A 21553-nucleotide genomic window follows, 5' to 3' on the forward strand; every position below is an offset into this window, starting at 1 on the left:
TGTGAAACAACTGAAAATATGTCTTACAGTCTAGGTTCTTCAAAGTAGCCACCTTTTGCTTTAATGACTGCTTTGCACACTCTTGGCATTCTCTTTATGAGCTTCAAGAGGTAGTCACCGGAAATGGTTTTCACTTTACAGGTGTGCCATGTCAGGTTTAATAAGTGGGATTTCTTGCCTTATAAATGGGGTTGGGACCATCAGTTGTGTTGTGCTGAAGTCTGGTGGATACACAGCTGATAGTCCTACTGAATAGACTGTTAGAATTTGTATTATGGCAAGAAAAAAGCAGCTAAGTAAAGAAAAACGTGGCCATCATTACTTTAAGAAATGAAGGTCAGACAGTCTGAAAAATTGGGAAAACTTTGAAAGTGTCCCCAAGTGGAGTTGCAAAAACCATCAAGCGCTACAAAGAAACTGGCTCACATGAGGACCGCCCCAGGAAAGGAAGACCAAGAGTCACCTCTTCTTCTGAGGATAAGTTTATCCGAGTCACCAGCCTCAGAAATCGCAGGTTAACAGCAGCTCAGATTAGAGACCAGGTCAATACCACACAGAGTTCTAGCAGCAGACACATCTCTTCAACAACTGTTAAGAGGAGACTTTGTGCAGCAGGTCTTCATGGTAAAATAGCTGCTAGGAAACCACTGCTAAGGACAGGCAACAAGCAGAAGAGACTTGTTTGGGCTAAAGAGCACAAGGAATGGACATTAGACCAGTGGAAATCTGTGCTTTGGTCTGATGAGTCCAAATTTGAGATCTTTGGTTCCAACCACCGTGTCTTTGTGCGACGCAGAAAAGGTGAACGGATGGACTCTACATGCTTGGTTCCCACCGTGAAGCATGGAGGAGGAGGTGTGGGGGTGCTTTGCTGGTGACACTGTTGGGGATTTATTCAAAATTGAAGGCATACTGAACCAGCATGGCTACCACAGCATCTTGCAGCGGCATGCTATTCCATCCGGTTTGCGTTTAGTTGGACCATCATTTATTTTTCGACAGTACAATGACCCCAAACACACCTCCAGGCTGTGTAAGGGCTATTTGACCAAGAAGGAGAGTGATGGGGTGCTACGCCAGATGACCTGGCCTCCACAGTCACCAGACCTGAACCCAATCGAGATGGTTTGCGGTGAGCTGGACCGCAGAGTGAAGGCAAAAGGGCCAACAAGTGCTAAGCATCTCTGGGAACTCCTTCAAGATTGTTGGAAGACCATTTCCGGTGACTACCTCTTGAAGCTCATCAAGAGAATGCCAAGAGTGTGCAAAGCAGTCATCAAAGCAAAAGGTGGCTACTTTGAAGAACCTAGAATATAAGACATATTTTCAGTTGTTTCACACTTTTTTGTTAAGTATATAATTCCACATGTGTTAATTCATAGTTTTGATGCCTTCAGTGTGAATGTACAATTTTCATAGTCATGAAAATACAGAAAAATCTTTAAATGAGAAGGTGTGTCCAAACTTTTGGTCTGTACTGTATATGCCAGAGTCTCTGCTTATACCATGTGATGTATAAGGCAGTCTCTCAGTATCTCCTATGTGATGGATACGGCAGTCTTTCAGTGTTTCCTATTTGATGTATACAACTCTCGGTGTAGCCTATGTGATGTTCCATATTTTGCGGATTATAAGACATACCCCTTGGGTTGGAAATTAGAAAAAGTTTTTTTTAAATACAATGGTGGTAAGTCTTATATTCCCTTTTACGGTAGCTTACCTGAGGTGGGGGGGGGGGTACTGCATGACTGTAATGGAGTGGGGTCACAGGAGCCAGGGTCGCTGCTTCATGAGTCCAGCGGCAGGAACGGGGCGATGCTGCGGTGCTTGGGATCCGAGATGTCTTTCCCATATTCCCATAGTCCCATATTTTCCCATATCCCCATATTTTCCCATATCCCTGCAGTGGGCTTTGGAAAAATGTCTGCCGAATGTGGCGCATGCGCAGATCGAAATCTCGGGAGATGATATCTAGTCTCCAGATATTGTCTCCCGAGTATCATTCTGCGCATGCTTCGTCTCCGGTGGCCATTTTCCCTAAACCCACCGCAGGGATCTCATTGGGAAAATGGACTCCGCTCACCGGCGCCTTCATCTGGGATCCCAGAAGCTGAAGCATCGCCCCGACCCTGCCTCCGCCGGCCTCTTTGAAGCAGCGACTCTAACTCCTGTGACCCTGCTCCACTGCAGCCGCCCCCCAGGTAAGCTCACTTCAAATTATAAGTTACACCTCCATTTTCCTCCCAAATTTGGAGGAAAAAAGTGTGTCTTATAATCCGAAAAATATGGTATTAACTTCAGTCTGTGTTTCTTATGTGATGTTACTATGGCAAAGTCTCGGCGTGTCCTATATGATATACAGTGGTGTGAAAAAGTGTTTGCCCCCTTTCTGATTTCTATTTCTTTTGCTTGTTTGTCACAGTTAAATGTTTCAGATCACATAAAAGAAATTTAAATATAAGACAAAGATAACACAAGCAAACAAAAAATGCAGTTTTTAAATGAATTTATTAAGGGAAAAAGAAATCCAAACCTACAGGGCCCTGTGTGTGAAAAAGTGATTGCCCCTAAACCTAATTATTATTTTTTATTATTATTATTAATAATTATAATTATAGCGCCATTTATTCCATGGCGCTTTACATGTGAGAAGGGGTATACATAATAAAAACAAGTACAATACTCTTAGACAATAAAAGTCACTGACTGGTACAGGAGGAGAGAGGACCCTGCCCACGAGGGCCCATAATCTACAAGGGATGGGAGGATACAGTAGGTGGGGGCAGAGTTGGTTGCTCAGTGGTATGGTGGAGCAGTGGTTACTGAAGGTTGTAGGCTTGTTGAAAGAGGTAGGTCTTCAGATTCCTTTTGAAGGATTCCACAGTAGGTGAGTCTGATATGTTGGGTGTCAGGCAGTGACCGGGATCGTATACAAGGGATGTTATGTATCCCCCAGAATGTGTACAGAGACCTATTAAATCCAGTCACAAACTCACCTGCAGCTGCAATGCAGGAATGAAGGTGAGCATTGACCTGGTCTGGCTATCTGGCTAAGGCAGATTAAGTAAAACCCGGCAGGGCCTTCATTTCTTGGAGGAGGTTACAGGAAGGCAGTGGGGCGGCCTCCTCCCTCCAACCCGGGTTTTCCAGTGGCTCTTGCCACAGGTCCTTTAAAAACCCTGCATTAAGGATTAGTGTTGTTCTGTGTTGGAACCTGCTAGGAGCATAGCAGGAAAGCTCAGCAGGACTCTGTATAGCTGAACCCACGCCTGGGAAGGCTCTGCACCCGTCAGGCTCTGGGCGGCCCGGCGCAGCCGTTGCCCCCGGCAACCATTGTGTATGGACTTCTGTTAACCCGGCTGCGAAACGGAGGACTTTCTGTTAACCCGGAAGTTGCTGAAATAAAAGCTGTTTATGTTGGACTTGCTTGGGTCACTGCCTCAGTTACTGCACGGTGTGAACACCGCCGCCTTACATGGCATAGAGAGTTCCAGAATAGGGGAGATGCACAGGAGAAATCTTGTATGCAATTGTGGGAAGAGGAGATAAGAGATGAGTAGAGAAGGAGATTTTGTGAGGATCGGAGGTTTCGTGTAGGTAAGTACCGGGAGACTAGGTCACAGATGGAGGGGACAGGTTGTGGATGGCTTTGTATGCCATGGTTAGGGTTTTTAACTGGAGTCTCTGGGTAATGGGGAGCCAGTGAAGGAATTGACAGAGGGGTGAGACCGGGGAATAGCAGGGGGACAGGTGAATTGGTCTGGCAGCAGAGTTTAGGATAGATTGGCGAAGTGTGAGAGTGTTAGAAGGGATGCCGCAGAGCAGGAGGTTGCAGTAGTCAAGACGGGAGATGATGAGGGCATTGACTAGGGTTATTTGCAGATTCTTGAGTAATGAATGTGCGTATTCGGGAAATATTTTTGAGTTGGAAATGGCAGGAAGTGGAAAGAGCTTGGATATGTGGTTTGAAGGAGAGATTAGAGTCCAGGGGTACCCCGAGGCAGCGAGCTTACGGGATTGGGGAGAGTGAGCAGCCATTTACTTTAATTGATAGGCCTGTTGGGGGGGTTGAGTGAGATGGTGGAAAGAATGAATGAATTCTGTTCTATCTATGTTAAGTTTAAGAAATCTAGCAGAGAGGAAGGATGAAATAGCGGTCAGACATTGTGGGATTCTGGTTAGTAGGGAGGTGATATTGGGTACAGAAAGGTAGATCTGTGTGTCATCAGCATAGAGTTGATACTGAAAGCTGTGGGACTCTGAGCTGTTCCAGGCCGAAGGTGTAAATGGAGAAAAGCAGGGATTCTAGGACTGAACCTTGGGGGACACCGACAGATCTAGGTGAGGAGGTGGTGTTTGAGTGGGAGATGCTGAATGTCCGATCTGTTAGGTAAGACGAGATCCAAGATAGGGACAAGTCTGAGATGCCAAGAGATGAATCAGTAGTAATACTGAATGGTTCACTGTGTCAAAAGCAGAGGACCGGTCCAGGAGGAGGAGGACAGAGTAGTGTTGCTTGGTGGATTTGGCGGTTAGTAGGTCATTGGTGACTTTAGTCAGGGCAGTTTCAGTGGAATGATGCGGTCGGAAGCCAGATTGTAAGTGGTCGAAAAGGGAGCATGAGGAGAGGTGGGAGGACAGTTCAAGATGGACATGTTTTTCCAGTAGTTTTGAGACACAGGGGAGAAATGATATGGGACGATAGCTAGACGGAGAGAATTGGTCAAGGGAGGGCTTTTTGAAGATGGGTGTGATTGAGGCATGTTTAAATCATGAGGGCAAGACATCAGTTGTTAGTGATAGGTTGAAGAGATGGGTTAAGGTAAAGACTGTGGTGAGGTTTGGGATGAGGTGGGACGTGATTGAGTCAAATTCACAGGTGGTGAGATGTTACTTGGAGAGTAAAGAGGAAAGTTGCTCTTCCGTGATGGCGTAGAAGCTGTTTTTGGAGGAGGAGGGCTGAGTAGATATGAGCGGGGCTGTGGGGACTGTAGGCCAAAGCTTTCTCTGCCTCATTCTTCACGCAAAAGATTGATGACATCAAAGTCTTCAGCTGAGATGAAAAGAGAGGGAGGGGGTAGCTGGGGGATGAGAGAATTGAAAGTGTTCAATAGTTGTTTAGGGTTGTGAGACATGGAGGATATGAGAGATGAGAAGTTTGTTTGCTTTGCTGCAGTGAGTGTGCATTTGAAAGTAGTGAGGGACTGTTTGAATGCGATGAAGTGCTCTTTGGAGTGGAATCTTTTCCGTCTCCGCTCAGCAACTCTGGAAACCCGTCTCAGTTCTTTGGTCAGGCTGGTATGCCAGGGTTGCGTGTTGACTTTGTGAGCTTTGGTATGTGTGAGAGGAGCGGCCGACTTGAGAGCTACATCTATTGTGGTGTTATATAAAGCGGCCACAGCATCTGCATTGTGTAATGAACTTATGTCTGTAAGAGGGAGAAGGGATTCAGAGATTGAGTGTAGGTCAAGGTGTTTGAGATTTCTGCGAGGGTGTGCAGGTTTGTGGAGTGGGGATTGTGGACCTGGAGAGGAGAGAGAAGAGAATGTAAGTAGGTTGTGAACAGAAAGAGGGAGAGGTAAGTTAGAGAGGTTAGATATGGAACAGAGGCGGGCAACGATGAGGTCCAGAGTGTGGCAATCTTTCTGAGTTGTTGCACCATTGAGTGAGGCCGAAAGAGGAAATGAGAGTTAGAAGCTTAGAGACAGCTGAGAAGTAAGCGTCGATGGGGATGTTGAAGTCACCCATGATGATAGTGGGGATGTCAATGGAAAGGAAATGAAGCATCCAGGTGGTGAAGTGGTCGAAGAAGGCGGTGGCTGGCCCAGGGGGGCTGTAAATGATGGCCAGTTGGAGGGGGAGTAGATGCACACACCTCAAAAGAAGGGAGGGGTAACAGAGGGTGGCAGTGGAATTGGGGTGAAGGAGCAGCTATCTGACAGGAGAAAACCAACTCCTCCGCCATGTTTGCCAATGGGGTGGGGTGTGTGGGAAAGGTGGAATTCATCATACGAAAGTGCAGCTGGAGAGGCTGTGTCAGAGCGGGTGAGCCAGGTTTCGGTGATGCCGAGGAAGGAAAGTTTGTTAGTAATGAAAAGATCATGGATGTATGATAATTTGTTGCAGACAGAGCGATCGTTCCATGGAGCTCCTGTTAGTGGAACTGGGGAAGCGGGGTCTGGGCTGATCGATATAAGGTTAGAGAGGTTGCATAAACTTGTGGTAGATCGTGGATAGGAGATAGTACTGACTGGGGATGTGGTGAGGAGGGCCAGGATTTGGGGAGATATCACCGTCAGTGAGGAGGAGTAAAGAAAGTGTTATCAGGTGGGAGCAGGAGAGAGCATGAGGTGGCTGTCTGTGTTTGGAGAGACAGGATTGAATGTTGAGGAATAGTTGTGAGGTGGAGGTGAGATGGATGGGGAGGTTGGAGGGAGAGATGACCGGTTCCTTACTAGGTGCAGGGATTAGAGGTGGTTGTAAAAAGTGATGGATCATGGGGGTGACAGTGAAAATAAAACACAAACATTGTTTATAGTGTCCAAATACCTAGTTACCTTCAGTTCCCTTCTGGTTCAATTCTGGCATAATTCTTATTTCTACACTTAAGGCGATGGACGCAGACTAAAGTCTATGCAGACAAGTAACACAATATATTTGCTACGGAATGCATTCAGGTGTGGAGCAGAGGGGAGTGGTCTGTGCTCATCTTGATCAGCTGATTAAGGCTGAGCCAGATGCAGAATATTCAAGGGCAGAGTAAACAAGGAGATGGTAAATAAAATTGGAGGTAGAGCAGAGGTTAGATGAAAAACATACCATGAGTGTGCAGGAGCAGAGATGCAGAAAAATCAGGATGGAAATTGTTAGCACCACCAGGACAGGCAGGGTCTACGGCGTGTCATTTCACTCACCCGCGCTGCAGTCGGTGCTTCCCTTCCCTGTTCTCTGCATACTTCTAGCAGGGCTTCCAGCCCGCACGCGCTCCCACCCTCTTAAATGACCAGCGTGTGCACTTGCTATTACGTCCCCAGCCAATGGCTGTGGGACATTACATATATATTGCTTCCTCCCCACTGGGGAGGTGCCTGAGCAACCATCCTGTTCTGCAGTCTAAGTTGTTAAGGTTGCGTATAAGTCCTTGCTGCACTCTGGTGCAAACTCTGCCTGCTGCACTCTGGTGCAAACTCTGCCTGCTGCACTCTGGTGCAAACTCTGCCTGCTGCACTCTGGTGCAAACTCTGCCTGCTGCACTCTGGAGCAAACTCTGCCTGCTGCACTCGGATGCAAACTTTGCCTGCTGCACTCTGATGCAAGCCCTGCCGGCTGCAGTTTTTCTACGAACCCAGCCCGCTGCACTCCTTTGTAAGCCCAGCCTGCTGCACCATTCAGTCTGTCCTACTGGGTCCAGCTGCTGCGCGGCCTTTGGACTGTCCTGAAGTGGCATCTGGCATTCATCGGACGCCCAGTCTAACCTCACCATCTGAGGCTCTAGTGAACAGTCCGGTGCTCGCTTAGTCACTCCCCTCCAGACTCTCCACGGTCCGTGGCACAGTGGTTCCACAAACGACGTCCGTAACAGAAATCAGGATGGGAAAGTTGAGTGACGTAGCATGTGTGTGCAGGAGCAGAGATAGGGAAAAATCAGGATGGGAAAGTTGAATGACATACTTGTAGGAAGAATAGAGGGATAAATATGCTGATTAACTTGTGATGGTGGCAGATGACAAGGTACAGTCTGTGTACATCATATTTAACGTCTGGTATAATTCTTATTTCTACACTTAAGCGATGAGACACTTAAGGCGATGGACACAGACTGGTTGGGCCACCCTGAGCAGCAACATGAAGAAATCCCGGCACTCACGTGTATTCGATCAGTTCATTTCTTCATTTTGCTTGTAATCTCTCCATGTGCACCACTATTACTAACGAGGACTACGGAGTGCCGACTATTTTCTTTGTATTTGTACCCTTAGCAGCAACAACTGCAGTCAAGCGTTTGCGATAACTTTCAATGGGTTTTTTACAACGCTCTGGAGGAATTTTGGCCCACTCATCTTTGCAAAATTCATGTAATTCTGCCACATTGAGGGTTTTCGAGCATGAACTGCCTTTATAAGGTCATGCCACAGCATATCAATCGAATTAAGGTCAGGACTTTGAATAGGCCACTCCAAAGTTTTAATTTTGCTTTTCTTAAGCCATTCAGGGGTCAGACTTGCTGGTGTTTTTTGGATCATTGTCCCGCTGCCTAACGTAAGTGCGCTTCTGCTTCAGGTCACGAACAGATGGCCGGACATTCTCCTTCAGTATTTTTTGGTAGACAGCAGAATTCATGGTTCCATTTACCACAGCAAGTCTTCCATATCCTTAAGCAACAAAACAGCCCCAGACCGTCACATTACCACCACCATATTTTACTGTTGGTATGATGTTCCATTTCTGAAATGCTGTAATACTTCTACGCCAGATGTAATGGAACATACACCTTCCAAAAAGTTTAACTTTTGTCTTGTCAGTCCATAGAGTATTCTCCCAAAAGTCTGAGATGAGCCTTTATGTTCTTTTTGCTCAGCAGTGGTTTTAGTCCTGGAAGTCTGCCATGCATGCTATTTTTTGCTCAGTCTCTTTGTTATGGTGGAGTCATGAATATTGACCTTAACTGAGGCAAATGAGCCCCGCAGTTCTTTGGATGTTGTTGTTGAGTCTTTTGTGACCTTTTGAATGAGTCGTCGCTGCGCTCTTGGGGTAATTTTGGACGGCCGGCCACTCCTGGTAAGGTTCATCACTGTTCCATGTTTTCAGCATTTGTGGATAATGGCTCTCACTGTAGTTCGCTGGAGTCCCAAAGCTTTAGAAATGGCTTTATAATCTTTTGCAGACTGATAGATCTCAATTACTTTGTTTCTCATTTGTTGCTGAATTTCTTTGGATCGCAGCATGATGTATAGCTTTTGAGGATCTTTTGGTCTACTTCAGTTTGTCAGACAAGTCCTATTTAAGTGATTTCTTGATTTTAGAACAGGTGTGGCAGAAATCAGGCTTGTGTGTGGCTAGGGAAATTGAACTCCGCTTCCCAAAGATGTGATAAAACATAGTTAATTTGTGTTTTAAGGGGAGTGGCTGTAAGGCGTCGGGCGTTTGCTGGATTCAAAATGGGTTCAGAACCATCAGTGGATTCTGTGGTCTCCTATTTCGGTCCAGCCGGGGCTGATGCTGCTCAGCATCATCGTCAGTCCCAACGCCTAGCTGGTCCACGAGACTTACAGGTTGTCTCTTGGGTCTTTGTGCCTAGCAACATGAAGCATAGGTTGCGGAGGGAGACAGGGCTACTGCAGCCTAAGTCCAGGATTCTCTGTACTGAGCATGCCCATGACATGGCGGACCGTGATTGGTGGTTTGGGAGTCAGCTGATCCGGTGACCTGGCACCGCCTGATTGGTCGCGGGTGACGTCACCAATGGTGCGACGGTGGGCAGGGCTTAATCTTTAAAAGGCCCGCCCACAAACATGGCGGCGCGCTCTGATCATTGAGCAGTGATGGTGTTGTGTGGACGCTTGGTCTCTTGGGCTCCACGTGTGCTTTAGTTTCTGGCAGGCAGGTGTAGTGGAAATAGGCAGGCTAGATGAAATAGGCAGGTAGCTTCATCTGACAGTCTGGCTCTGACAAAGGGGTCGCCTTACACCCCGAGCAGTCTGCAGACACCCTATTTCCCGGTACCACCTGTAAGCCACGTGGAGAGATACTCCTCAGTCCGGTAGCACGCCGGCTGGGAGCACGTATTTTCCGGCGTGAGTCACACACGCATCCTAGCGCCAACAGTGTAGTCCCTGTGCCGCAACAGGACTACAGATATATTATTTATCGCACATCTCTCATGCAGTTAACGGAGATAGTGCGAATCCTTATTCCCTTTCCGGTGTGCTGTAACACGGAGGGGATTTCTATTTAAGTTGGTTGTTTCCTTCTCACCCGGAAGGTGTTCAGCCGCAGTCCTACAGGCTGCATCGCGGACCCTGGGTTCGGTTGCTTTCCATTATAATAAAGTTGTTTGCAACCGTCCCCTTAACAGTGGCAGTCACTTTTTCACACAGAGCCCTGTAGGTTTTGATTTCTTTTTCCCTTAATAAAGAACTTCATTTAAAAACTGCATTTCGTGTTTAATTGTGTTATCTTTGTCTAATATTTTACATTTGTTTTGTGATCTGAAACATTGAAGTGTGAAAAACATGCAAAAGAATAAGGGAGGGGGGCAAACAGTTTTTCACACCACTGTATACTGCTGAGTCTCAGTGTATCCTATATTATTTATACGGCAGTCTTTCTGTGTATCCTATGGGATGTACATTTAAGTCCAGAAATATTTGGACAGTGATACAAGTTTTGCATTTTAACTGTTTACCAAAACTAATTCAAGATACAGTTATATAATCAATATGGGCTTAAAGTGCAGACTATCAGCTTTAAAGAGGTTGTCCTACCCCAAAATTCAGTTTTTTTCAAGCTAATATGGGCTGTATTGTAATATACAACACCCCTAGAAATGTTATTTTCTTTATCTCTTTTGTTCCTCTTGAATTTCACTTAATTCCTTGCACCCACTTTGTTTACCTGTGGCTCTACCTAACTTGACAGCTCCTTGTGTTTTTATTACCTAACCTCATGGCCAGAGTTGGCAGTGTAGCACCCCGAGGGCTCGGCTGCTACAGGGGTATTGCACCTCAAACCAGAGGTGTGATATTCCACTCCCGGGTAAGGATGGAGTGTGGACCAGGACTCGGTAGGCTGCATGCACCACACACACCCCATTTCCGAGGGACAGCTCAACGGTGCTCCCACAGAAGTGCAGGCACGACAGCTTCTGTCCCTGGCTGGAGTGGGGAGGGGAAAGTACACCCAGTGGTGTAGGAGCAGATAGGGGTGGGTCTCTGGGCATAGGTAGGAGCCCATTGGTTGCTAGTCACCTGGGCTCACACATAAGGGAGGTATATAAGGTGGGCACCATCTTAGAACAGTGTGCAGTCTGAGGAGAAGCGACAGGGAGCAGAGCTGCTGCATGGGCTCTGCTCGACGGGCAGGCCTTGTCAGGAGGCCGGGGCCTGAGAGAGAGAGAAAGGAGAAGGAACAGAAAGGAAAGTAAGAAAGGAAGCAAGGAACGAAACATCAATAGAGGCCCAGAGACATGAGTGAAGAAGGAACCCCATAGGCCCAGGAGATTGCGGGTGAAGGGTTGGCAGAGCAGGGTACCGGAACCCAAATTGGTGGAGGCAATAAATCCCTCAGCCAAAGAGACCGGAGGTTGTGACCACATCTTGGTGCGACCCCTCACTACATCCACCAGGAAAGCATACCACATAGGGTCAGGGAAGCCGGAGATAGGTTTCGCCAACAGAAGGCCCGAGGAAGCTGAACAAAGGTGGGTCACTGGTGGGGACGGCCAGAGAAAGGAAGAGAAGGGAGTCCTGTGCCACGCTCTGGAATTACCTGGGGGTTGACCGAGCCCCTTGCCTGGTGGACGCAGCACGACTCGGGCGGTCCTACCTGCTCACGAGTGACCTGGTGAAGAACTGTGAGTAAAGCATTGGAAACTGCAATTCCAAGTCTCTGTGCTTCTTCGCCGCACCAGCACCATTAGTGCTGGGACGCTCACACCATCACTCCCATCATCCACACTAGCTGCCCTGAGGCAATACTTCTCCCGTGGGGAGTCATCCCATACTTGGCTGCGCATACAACATCAGCCTCAGTGGTCTGCATCGCAGCGGCGGTCCCCACTGACCACAATCCATGGGTGGCGTAGTCGGACAATTATAATACTAATAAGACTGCCACTGGTTTGACCACCCTGAGCCACGGACCGGGTCACCGCCACACGGAAGACTACAACCCCCCAGCATCCTACAAAAGGCCCGGTTCCGGGTTCCCCACGCGGCCCAGGGGGCGAGTCAGCAGCGCCCCCCGGCCTCTCTGTCCAGCACCGGCCTCTGCCTGGCCACTGCACACCCAGTAGCTGTCAGTAATCGACCCCTGCATTGACCTCTATGATCACTCCAGTATTGGAAATAACAGAGCTGTGTCCTCATCTGTGGAAAGCTGCACAATCACTGCGCTCCACACCACATCCACAGTGGTGACAGAGTTTCACATGTCCCCCACATCCCATCCACAGTGGTGATGGAGCTTCACATGTCCCCCACATCACATCCACAGTAGTGATAGAGCTTCACATGTCCCCCACATCACATCCACAGTGGTGATGGAATTTCACATGTCCCCCACATCACATCCACAGTGGTGATGGAATTTCACATGTCCCCCACATCACATCCACAGTGGTGATGGAGCTTCACATGTCCCCCACATCACATCCACAGTGGTGATGGAACTTCACATGTCCCCCACATCACATCCACAGTGGTGATGGAGCTTCACATGTCCCCCACATCACATCCACAGTGGTGATGGAACTTCACATGTCCCCCACATCACATCCACAGTGGTGATGGAGCTTCACATGTCCCCCACATCACATCCACAGTGGTGATGGAACTTCACATGTCCCCCACATCACATCCACAGTGGTGATGGAGCTTCACATGTCCCCCACATCACATCCACAGTGGTGATGGAACTTCACATGTCCCCCACATCACATCCACAGTGGTGATGGAGCTTCACATGTCCCCCACATCACATCCACAGTGGTGAAAGAGCATCACATGTCCCCACATTACCCCTGACATAGGAATACTGTGAAGTGAAAAGTCTATAGTGATGTGTGTGTGCAAGTTTGTAAGTACATGTGTGTACATCTACATATATACCTCATAATATACTTTAGATGCTGCAGAACCTCATAATACACACTTTACCTTCTGCAGAACCTCACAATACATCTTAAGGCCTCCTTCGCATGTACGTGTGAAAGTGTGGCCCAGTCCATTTTTACCACCTGTACATGTGTGCCGTCCGTGTACCATGTACCAGAATGAATTGCGTTCAAGACGTTACTGATTTTTATGTTTTAAATGGAACCTGTCACCAGAAAAAAATACTATTAACCTGCAGATATGGGGTCAATCTGCAGATTAATAGCGTTACTAAGCTGCCCGGTGTGAGCACTTACCGAATGCAGTAGGGAGAAAATAAACTTTATTTTCTCACCCCTCCTACCCTGCAGCGTTCCGGTTTCAGTCAGGGTGGCGATACCGATGCTGGTTCAGTCACCGCTCTGGAGTTTACAGAGCTCTGGCTGTAATTGCGCCCCCCGCACTGACTGACAGCTAAGCCCCAATGCACAGCCAGCTTCAGTCAGGGCCAGGAGCCCAGTTACATCCAGAGGTATGGTTAAACAACAACAATTAATTACTAAGCAATTAATGACATATACTTGATAGGATTCGGATTGAATCAGAAATCCAAAAGAGATAAATGTCTAACATAAGGTCATAAGGCCCAAGACATGAACAGAAATATAGAAAATTCTTTATTAATAAGTAAGGATACAAGGTGGCACAACAAAACAGGTGCCCACTCTAAATTAAATGCATGAAAATAAATACAACAATAGTTAAAATTCCATAGCCTGAACCACCAAAAAAGACATATACAGTAGTGTTCAAAATAAGTGTGTCCAAAATCATGCGTTAATCTCAAAATCTATTTACTAGTTTTTATTTTGATGCATTGGAAACATTGCATGCTGTTTTCTAATTCAAAAATGAAGAGAAATGTATATAATATTTAACTACTTTAAAGAAATTAACAAAAATTTGGGCTGTTCCAAAAAATAGCCGTGTCTGCACTGGTCTTTATAAACTCACAATATGTACTCTTTTTCTTTTTGAGGATTTAGCATTCCTATGAATCACTAATTAATATTTAGTTTTTTCAAACTGTTTCACATCTATGTTGCATGGAGTCAACCAACTTCTGGCACCTGTCAACTGTTATTCCAGCCCAGGATGCTTTAGCTACATCCCACAATTTTTTGTCATTTGTTGGCTTTGCCTCAGGAATGGCATTTTTGGTGTCACCCCACAAGTGTTCTATCAGATTAAGGTCCAAGGATTGGGCTGGCCACTCTGTAACCTTAATTATGATGGACTGAAACCAAGGTTTTGCTCGTTTACTGGTATGTTTATGGTTGTTGACTTGTTGGAACACCCATTTCAAGGGCATATCCCCTTCAGCGTAAGGCAACATGACCTCTTCAAGTATTTTAATATATGCAAACTGGTCCGTGATCCCTGGTATGCCTTAAATTGATCCGGCACCATAGTAAGAGAAACATACCCATGTCATGATGCTTGTACCACCATGCTTCACTGTCTTCAGAGTGTATTGTGGCTTGAATGCAGAGTTTGGGGGTCGTCTGACGAACTGTCTGCGGCCCTTGGACCCAAAAAGAACAATTGTACTTTCATCAGTCCACAAAATATTTCTACATTTCTCTTTACGCCAGTTGATGTATTCTTTGGCAGATTGTATCCGCTTCAGTACATGTCTTTTTTTAACAGTGAGATTATGTGGGGACTTCTTGTTAAGAGATTAACTTCACACAGTCGTCTTCTAACTGTCACAGTGCTCACAGGTAATTTGAGACTCTGTCATCATCCTGGAGCTGATCATTGGCTGAGCCTTTGTCATTCTGGCTATTCTTCGATCCATTCGAATGGTAGTCTTCCGTTTTCTTCCATGTCTCTCTGGTTTTGCTTTCCATTTTAAAGCACTGGAGATCATTTTAGCTGAACAGCCTATCATAGTCTGCACTTCTTTATATGTTTTACCCTCTCCAATCAACTTTTTAATCAAAGTACGCTGTTCTTCTGAACAATGTCTCGAACGACCCATATTTCTCAGGCTTTCTAGGAGAAATATACAGCGTGTGCTCGCTTCACCCTTAAATAAGGATTCACACCTGTTTCTTCACAGAATGATTGACCTCACTAATTGAACTCCACACTGCTATTATTTGGAACACACCGCCTTAAAATTAATTATTCAAATACACAGACTCAAAAACCTGCAGATCATGAATGCTGAGCCTGTTGGTTTTCTTACAATCTGCTGCACCAACTGGTAAATTGTCTGACATGTGGTAATATAATTTTAAAGAACCAGCACTACTTCTGCATGTCACACAGTGATTAATCTGGTTAGTCATATTGGACTGCTATTATTTTGAACACTACTGTACATAGGTAAAGGGGGAATCCTGTGGTACAAAAGAATCGCTAGCATAGCTAGTCAAAAAACAACTGTTACCTGACATGAAACGGTATACATTGTCCATGAATCCTGAAGTCTAAAATAATAAGAGATGTCAAATATCTTGTGATAGGTGCTGAGTAGAGATGAGCGTTGTTCGATTCTAACTGTTCGCCAATCTCAAATTCGAGCTGTTTTGGGCGGTGTTCGAGCCGTTCGGCGAACACGAACGATTTGAAAAACATCCGGCTGTTCGAGGTTATGTTCGATAACTGTTCGTGCACCAAAATCATAACTGGATTTTTTCTCAGTAATGATGAAAATTAATGTTAATACGCAGTTTGAGTGCACAGCGGGGTGGGGGGAGGGGCAGGGGATGGATCTCTGCAGAAATAATGAAGATCTCCATTTTTTTTTCTCTTTCCCGCATTTACAGTGGGGAGGTGCAATCTGTCAGCCTATCAGCAGCGCACACACGGAGCGAACTGCTTTTTTTCACACAAGCAAGGGCATGTGTCATTGGCTGTGTATATCACATGTCCTTGCCCTATAAGACCCAGCCATTTTCCCCGTCGCCACCATTTTCTCACTGCTGCAGGTGCGTGTTAGACGGCACCGCTGTTGCTGTGTGCGCTATACTTTCAGTGTTAATTTAAAGCCAATTTTCTCAGAAATATACAGATAGCTTGAGAGTAGGGAATAGTTGTGATTGCCGTCCTTTTGAGGACTAGGTTACAGCATTTCCTACGACTTTTAGCAGGCAGGTCTGTGCTCTTAAATAGATAGGTTGGGAGTAGGGACTAATTGTAATTGCAGTCCTTTTGAGGACTAGGTTACAGCATTTCCTAGGACTTTTTGACAGGCAGGTCTGTGCCAGTGCTGTGCAAGTGTTTTTCACAGCATTTGGCTAAATCTAGCTAAGCAAATCCCTTTTGGTCTCTTGCAGTGTGTGTTAGTCAGTGGAGTAGCCTATCTGTGTTGCAAGTACACCACCTGTGTATAGAATACAATTTTTTTTACTGCACCTAGCCAAGTAAAACCTTTTGGGCATAGCATCATTCTATTAGACCATCTATACTAAGCTCCACCAGCTTGCAAATTACGAATAATTTTTATCTGCATCTAGCTCGGAAAATAATTTTGGGCTTTTAGCAGTGTGTGGGACTTATTCTTAGTCCATCTATACTAAGCTCCACCAGCTTGCAAATGACAAATAATTTTTAGCTGCATCTAGCTCAGAAAATAATTTTGGGCTTGTAGCAGTGTGTGGGACTTATTCTTAGTTCATCTATACTAAGCTCCACCAGCTTGCAAATTACAAATAATTTTTAGCTGCATCTAGCTCGGAAAATAATTTTGGGCATAGTAGCAGTGTGTGGTACTCATTCTATTAGGCCATCCATACTAAGCTCCACCAGCTTTCAAATTACTAATAATTTTTAGCTGCATCTTGCCTGGAAAATAATTTTGGGCATAGTAGCAGTGTGTGGTACTCATTGTATTAGGCCATCTATACCAAGCTCCACCAGCTTTGAAATTAATAATAATTTTTAGCTGCATCTTGCCTGTAAAATAATTTTGGGCATATTAGCAGTGTGTGGTACTCATTGTATTAGGCCATCTATACCAAGCTCCACCAGCTTTGAAATGAATAATAATTTTTAGCTGCATCTAGCTCGGAAAATAATTTTGGGCTTGTAGCAGTGTGTGGGACTTATTCTTAGTCCATCTATACTAAGCTCCACCAGCTTGCAAATTACAAATAATTTTTAGCTGCATCTTGTCTGGAAAATAATTTTGGGCATATTAGCAGTGTGTGGTACTCATTCTATTAGGCCATCTATACTAAGCTCCACCAGCTTTCAAATTACTAATAATTTTTAGCTGCATCTTGCCTGTAAAATAATTTTGGGCATATTAGCAGTGTGGTACTCATTCTATTAGGCCATCTATACTAAGCTCCACCAGCTTGCAAATTACAAATAATTTTTAGCTGCATCTTGTCTGGAAAATAATTTTGGGCATAGTAGCAGTGTGTGGTACTCATTGTATTAGGTCATCTATACCAAGCTCCACCAGCTTTGAAATTAATAATAATTTTTAGCTGCATCTAGCCAGGAAAATAATTTTTCTTCCCAATAGTGGTAGCAATAGAAATATAGGGCACGCGCCTGGCTAACAAAAATATACGCTTCATAACAAAAAACACTAGCCTAGCGCACTGCATTAATAAGATGGCATCATCGTCTCTCCCAGTGCTAGGCCTACTACGCTGGCTAGCATTCCTGTGTCTAAAACGCAATGTATAGGTCCGCGCTAGCCACGATGCTGAGGGGTCTAAAGCTTCTGCTAACGCTTTATCACAATTCAATTGGCAGATTTTCACAGAGCTCCTCCCCAACGCCCACCCATCGGGCAACAGTTGCCCACCCTCCCTATGGGATCTAGTGGCGAATAGTTGATGCCATTAATCAGAGCGTCAGTTGCCCCGTCGACGTGGCAAGCATACGGTAAGGCATGGGAAGAGTGGACACGACTAGTAGCAGGCAGACGGGTTGACCAATGTGAACAAGTCAGATTACAAGTCACCATAGAATTTCTCCACCAGCTAATGATGAGGGGCATATCAGGGGTGTCAGCGCAGCGGTGTCTGACCGGAGTAGCATTTCAATTCCAACTACTGAATTGGGGAGATGTGACAAAGAGATTCATCATCAGACAATCCATAAAAGGGTGGAAAAGGGGTCAGCCAAGTCAGGAGTGTAGACGTCCCGTCCCGTGTCACTAAAACTGATTTCTCACATCATATCCCTAACACCATTAACATGACACTCACAATTTGAAGCAACACTACTGTCTACTGCATTTGCGATCGCCTTCTTCGGGGCGCTATGCATAAGCGAATTAGTCCCTCAATCCAAAATTACCACGAGTGGAGGCTTATTACACCAGGACGTAGTCATAGCCAATAATGCAATACGTCTACGCATACGCCAATCGAAAACTGTTCCAGCGGGCAGGGGCACTTCTACAACCCACAAACGGTACACTGAGTCGGGTAACAATAGTAAAAACATATATAACCATCAGATCACAAAGTAATTTCTTCCTATCACACATTGATGGAATGCCATTATCAAGTTACCAGTTCCAAGCTATATTTAATAAATGCATAACATCGGCAGGGAACCACCCCAAAGATTACGGACACACTCATTCCGCATAGGCGCGGCCACGGAAGCAGCAAGAGCAGGACTGTCAGAAACGGAAGTTCAGAGGATAGGAAGATGGCGATCCACGTGTTTGGCGAGATACATAAGACCGGACTTGTTATCCTAACGTGGTTTGTTTCATTTACAGGTGACGCTAAGCCAACAATGTGGGTGATAGGCCACTCGTATATACACTGTGTTCCAAATTATTATGCAACCTTTTCATTTTAATAAAGAACAAAAACATGGTAATTTTTGAAATTATAAGCATTAGCAGGTTATTACAAACTGAAATCAAACCGTTTTCAACTCAAAACTTTATTCTAGGTGATGTTACATTTGCACATAGGACCCCTTGTTCGAAAGGAGCTTCTGAACTCTCTCATTCATTGAATTTGTCATGTTTTGGATGGTTTCTGCTTCAATTGTTTTGCATGAGGACAGAATACCCTCCCAGAGCTGTTGCTTAAATGTGAACTGCCTCCTGCCATCATAGACACTCCTTTTGATGGTGCTCCAGAGGTTCTCAATGGGGTTGAGGTCAGGGGAGCATGGGGGCCACACCATAAGTTTGTCCCCTTTTATGCCCATAGCAGCCAGAGATGCAGATGTGTTATGTGCAGCATGAGACGGGGCATTATCATGCATGAAATGATCTCGATGGTCCAGATGGATGGAGTGGAGGATGGCTGGTTGATGGACACCCCATGCAAACACGGCTACGGCGCCAACAAGGAGGAGGTGGAGTAATGTTTTGGGCTGGAATCATGGGGAGAGAGATTGTCGGCCCTTTTAGGATCCCTGAAGGGGTAAAGATGAACTCCATAATGTATGTTGAGTTTCTCAAACAGCACTTCCTGCCATGGTTCAAGAAGAAGAACCGTGTATTCCGCAGCAAGATCATTTTCATGCATGATAATGCCCCGTCTCATGCTGCACATAACACATCTGCATCTCTGGCTGCTGTGGGCATAAAAGGGACAAACTTACGGTGTGGCCCCCATGCTCCCCTGACCTCAACCCCATTGAGAACCTCTTGAGCATCATCAAAAGGAGTGTCTATGATGGCGGGAGGCAGTTCACATCTAAGCAACAGCTCTGGGAGGGTATTCTGTCCTCATGCAAAACAATTGAAGCAGAAACCATCCAAAACCTGACAAATTCAATGAATGAGAGAGTTCAGAAGCTGCTTGCGAACAAGGTCCTATGTGCAAATGTTACATCACCTAGAATAAAGTTTTGAGTTGAAAACTGTTTGATTTCAGTTTGTAATAACCTGCTAATGCTTATAATTTCAAAAATGACCATTTTTTTGTTCTTTATTAAAATGAAAAGGTTGAAATCTCTGCTGTGCATAATAATTTGGAACATGCATTTTGAGTGCAGTTTGAGTGTTTTATTTTTTTTAAAATATACTGTTATCATAGGCAGTTTGTACAAAAACCTTTCAATTGTACTCTAATAGTTATTTGACTGGAAAATTACAATGACTGCAATTCATATAGGTAATTTGGGAAAATCTGAGAAACTATTATTTGCATAATAATTTGGAACACAGTGTATATTGGGCAGAAAAAAGGGCGACAGCTCGCCCAGGTGGGAGGAAATTAGAGTTTCATAACACATATTTGAACTGGAGAGGTATTAGAGGCCTACTATGGCCACAGGTACTAATGGAGGTAATCAAGGTAGGGAGAGAGGCTAGTGGTCCGGTCATCTTTGTTATACAGGCCGGGGGAAACGACCTAGGTCATCACAAGAGCGCATAACTAATGGCAATAATGAAACTAGACACTGAGCGCTTCAGAGAATTTTTCACAAAACTAGCTATAGTATGGTCAGAGATTGTGCCGATAGCGGTATGGCAAGGTGCGCGAAACATCACAGCCATCGAATGGACAAGGCGGGTAATAAATATTCGGATGGTAAAATTTAGAAGAGACAGAGGCGGTGTAGTGATACAACACCGACAACTGGATGGAGATAACGCAGGCCTCATACGGCCCGACGGTGTTCACTTAATGGATATTGGACTGGACATATTACTGTTAGGACTCCAGGACGGAGTGGAACAAGCGTTAAGAGTGATGGATGGGGATCAGAGTCCTGCATATGAGTACGCAGGATCCTCCGTGGCCTGGAAATAGAAAGGACATGTTGGAGAGTTACACTTGTTGGCCAACTTGCCGATGTGCAGACCCAGGGCATGCTGCAACAAGCTGAATTATTTTAGAAATAAAATGCCTTTCTAATGGATTGAGTATAAAGAGTTAATAAAGCTGTGACCGATCCTCACCCATCCAGTTGTAAGAGTTACATTATTGTATTGTCAAGGAAAGGGGGGCGGTAGGGGGGCTGAGCGTCTGGGTTTGGTTGGGGGTCCACACAGTCTGCCTAGGCTAGATGCATTTAAAAATTCTTATTAGATACACAGGCGGTGCAGCTTGCTTCGCAGCTGGGCTACTACGCCCAAAGTATTGCCTAGGCTAGATGCAGTTAAAAATTCTACGCTGACTAGCAGACACTGAAGCTTTGGAGCAGACCTCTGAGTAAACAGCTCTTCAGACTCAACCATCTATGTTACCCCAAGCCATAGTGTATGTAGTTTCTTACAGTTAAAAAGGGGGGGGCGACCCAACCCACCTGGAATTGACGATGCCAACGTCACGTAAAACACAGCAAGGGGACTCCAAAAAGAGTCTCCATTTTTTCCAAAAATTGTGGCACAGACACCACTTAAGTGGCATCAATTGCCCCAGAGTTGCTTAAAACGGTTGGTGAGGTGATTTTACCAAATCCTCAAGCTTTTAGTCTCCCCAGGATGACACAGGGGTAGAAAAGTCCTTGCGGATCCATGATTTGTTCATCTTTATGAACGTGAGTCTGTCTACATTCTCAATGGACAGCCGCGTGCTCTTATCTGTCAGCACACCAGCAGCAGCGCTGAACACACATTCAGAGAGAACGCTGGCTGCAGGGCATGACAAGATCTCCAAGGCTTGAGTGGCGAGCTCCGGACATTTTTCCAGATTGGAATCCCAAAATGAGCAAGGGTCCAGTGACATAGTCATGGCTTCGATGTTCACTTGGAGATACTCCTGTACCATCCTCTCTAGGCATTGACTATG

At 45.5% G+C, this 21553-nt stretch overlaps 1 protein-coding gene across 4 annotated transcripts in view; it reads left to right on the plus strand.

Moving 5' to 3' along the window:
* Positions 1–21553, plus strand: part of LOC141273761 (mitochondrial ribosome-associated GTPase 1-like) — a 332495-nt gene that overhangs the window by 180977 nt on the left and 129965 nt on the right. The window lies entirely within an intron of this gene.

Source organism: Phyllobates terribilis, unplaced genomic scaffold (genome assembly GCF_046119375.1).
Source record: "Phyllobates terribilis strain yellow unplaced genomic scaffold, ASM4611937v1 Scaffold_5__5_contigs__length_657084704, whole genome shotgun sequence".
Lineage (NCBI taxonomy): Eukaryota > Metazoa > Chordata > Amphibia > Anura > Dendrobatidae > Phyllobates > Phyllobates terribilis.